Source organism: Phasianus colchicus, chromosome 5 (genome assembly GCF_987193195.1).
Source record: "Phasianus colchicus chromosome 5, bPhaCol1.hap1.1, whole genome shotgun sequence".
Lineage (NCBI taxonomy): Eukaryota > Metazoa > Chordata > Aves > Galliformes > Phasianidae > Phasianus > Phasianus colchicus.
In genome coordinates, this window is record NC_143440.1 from 58,650,698 (window position 1) to 58,653,855 (window position 3,158).

At 39.7% G+C, this 3,158-nt stretch overlaps 1 long non-coding RNA gene across 1 annotated transcript; it reads right to left on the bottom strand.

Moving 5' to 3' along the window:
• Nucleotides 1-594: 594 nt before the first annotated feature.
• On the bottom strand, nt 595-2,525 carry LOC149917972 (uncharacterized). Its single transcript, XR_016467386.1, has 3 exons — nt 2,417-2,525; nt 1,008-1,179; nt 595-667 (listed from the first exon to the last, which is right to left on the bottom strand). It is a non-coding gene; the product is annotated as an uncharacterized LOC149917972 (long non-coding RNA).
• Between the last annotated feature and the right edge of the window lie 633 nt (nt 2,526-3,158).

Sequence of the window (3,158 nt, forward strand, 5' to 3'; positions counted from 1 at the left end):
GCCCCTTCCAGCAAGATGTATTTGTGTCTGGAAGGGTTGATGAAGCACCTTCTGGGCTATCCATAAACCAGGGATATACCCAGGGAAATACATTGTGTTATGCAAACCTGGATACATTTCAGTCGAAAATGATTTAAAAAAATACTTTTCCTTGAGAAAAGTCTCCAAGTGCTATTAAGCCTTGCGAAGTATGAAAATACATAAGAAGTTCTAGAAGACTGCAAGAGTAAAAATTTGATGCTAGCATTCAGAAGAGCAATTGCAATGTAACAAGTAATGTACAGGCTAGTTAATCTGCCCCCAGTCCTAGGCAAAATAATGAGGAAGCTGATTTGGAAATCAATAAGGATTAAAAGATAGGGAAATAATTAATTCCAGTCAACAGAGTTTTATGCAAAATAAGTCATGTCAGACAAATCTGATTTCATTCTTTTATGAGCTTATAAATTCGGTGAATAAAGGTATTTGCATGGAAGCTATAAAGACAGATTTTTGTAACTGAGACAGGCTGATGTTCTGCTACAACATCCACAGTAGTAATCATGAAAGATGAGGAGGAGATAATTTCTAAAATATTATAAACTGCTGTGGTTACCTGTGCCCAGATATCCTGGTTACAGCTGGGATGTGGTGTAAAGGCAGTTATTCCCTTAACTGAACCGAGTGTCTGCAGGAAAATAAAAAGGCTTTCCTTGAAAGAACTGAAGGCTGGTTTTAGTTTGGCACCCGTATCATCAGAATTGTGAACTTTTAAGTACTCTTCATTACCAGCTCGTGCTCATCTTGTTAACCACCACAGGACTACAGATGTCCAGGCAAGAGACACAAATTCAACATAATGCTCTTCTCACTGATTTTATGTGAAATCAGGATACTTGGGACATTTCTGCTGGTTGGTTTTATGGCTACTGTACAATTTTAAAAGCAATCCTGTTCAACTGTGAGAATAATGTTCTCCTGCCACACCTGGCTTGCTCTACGAAAATAAGCTGAAGAGAAGTACATACATCACCTTGTGTGCTGGTGAGACTGGCAACAGGCTGTCTGAATATCCACAACATCCATGGGAACCATCCAAGGTTTGTTGGTCCTCGGGCACCATCAAATTTATCCTGATATTCATTTTTTCTGCAGACATCCCTATTAGGATGCATGTTGAGCTCTCCCTCCACTTTCCAGCTGCCAGATGGATGTAACAAAAGCCACCGAAGATAATTAAAGATAAAAAGGAATCAGGTCTCTAGGCTGAAGTAAATGAGTTGGGTTTTATTCATTCTTTTTGCCTCCTTCAAGTTCATCATTATATAAAGTTTGAAAACTCAATGGCATGATCAGCTTTGATTATTTTCATTTGAATTTCTCACAGCTCTTTTTCCTCTCTACTTCTCTTATTCGTTGTGTTATTACATCCTTAAAAGGTATTTAAAATTAATTTACAGCACTCCGTGAGCACCAGTAAAAATATTAGCTTTCAAAGAGTTATGTCAATGAGGAAAGCACGTTCATTCTTCCTTGAAGAAAGTATATTATAAAAAACTGTAGTTCATAAAACAAAAGCTTACTTGCATTTTTCTGCTCTTTAAATCCATCTCTGAGCTAATGCAATGAAATTTAGCACTTAATTTATAATAAATATGCATGGAAAAAACAGAACACCTCACCAAACAGGCATATTTACAGCGTCAGCTGAAAGAAAAGTATTAGTATATCAAAAGAAATAGTCATACGTGGCAACAACTACAAAATGCTGATGTATGGGAGTGAATTTTTTTGGTGTTATGTTGCCATGGCAAACCATGACACTGTAGCTGACCACCACAGGTATAATTTTTGGCATGAAAACAGGAATCAACAGCTACTCAATTTTAGCTCCCTGGTTGCAAACATCCTTTAATCATGAGAAGTATGACTTAGAGCCTTTTCTAAAGCACTGGGCTGGCCAGAAAGCAAACTTTGCATTTCACTAAAAATGCCATTTTCTCACCATTTTAATTACTTTTTTTAATGGGGAGCAGAACTGAGGTGCATTGTATGTGCAATGTTGTGTTGAGGGATATGGTTTAGCGAGAACCATTGGTGATGGGTGGATGGTTGGACTGGATGATCTTATAGGTCTTTTCCAACCTTAGTGATTCTGTGATGTGTTTGCCAGAAGGATGTGACTTACAAACCTACAATCAGAGCACTGAGCTGCTGGACTCCAACCTTCTCCTCGTTTGCTCTCCCCACATTCCTCTGCTCCATCCCCCTTCCACCTAGCCTTGAGCAGGAAACAACTTCTCATTCTCTCACTGGAAAAACATCCCCGTCTCTCCCAGTGAGCTCCAGAAAATGGAATTGAAAGGGATATTAGTACAGGGTGACGCTTTCCACCAGCTTGGTCTACCATGTAGGAAAAGGTACGTCAAGGACAAACCTGTGTGCCTTCAGTTTGTCACGGGTCACCACCAGACAAAGCAGTAAAGTGCACTGAAGACCCAGAGATGATGATGTTCTCTACATCTCTGCCACCTTCTTTTCTTTCAAATGTTATAAACGCCAACAAAATACTGAAAAGGCTTCCAAAAAAAAAAAAAAAAAACCAATAAAAATGTGATTACTTTTGGCAACCACGACTGGAGTCAACTGAAAAGTAAAAGGCTTTAAAATAATAGAAGTGTCAGGAAAAGAAAGCCCTCGGGGTGGTCCCACAGACACAGAAAGGATCAAGGGGATAAAGAAGCACCAAGAGGGCTTCTGAGAGGAAAGAAATCCATCCCAACACAGGAATGAAACACAAACAGGAAGAAACATAAAGTCAAATTAGTTCTGAGAAAGAATGAGTGAACCACAAGTCATGTGATGAGGATTTTATGGGCATTTAGTAACAGAAACAGCTGTGGCGTTCCTCATCTGTGGGATTTTGCCTCAAAACAATGGGGTTTTAACTTAAAACAGCTGCTGGAGGCAATGGCATTGCAAAGATGAGCACCTGAGCAGGATGCCAATCAGCCTGCTGACATCTTCTGTACCACTGCTAGGTGAGGGACTTACAATGATCGACAGAAGCCGTAGTGTGAGGGTATATGGAGAAGAGGGTACATGCTTTTGAACTTTGGGATTGCAGCTGCCCACTGAAACATTGCACTTGCTGGCTTTTAAGGTCTGAATGCTTGATC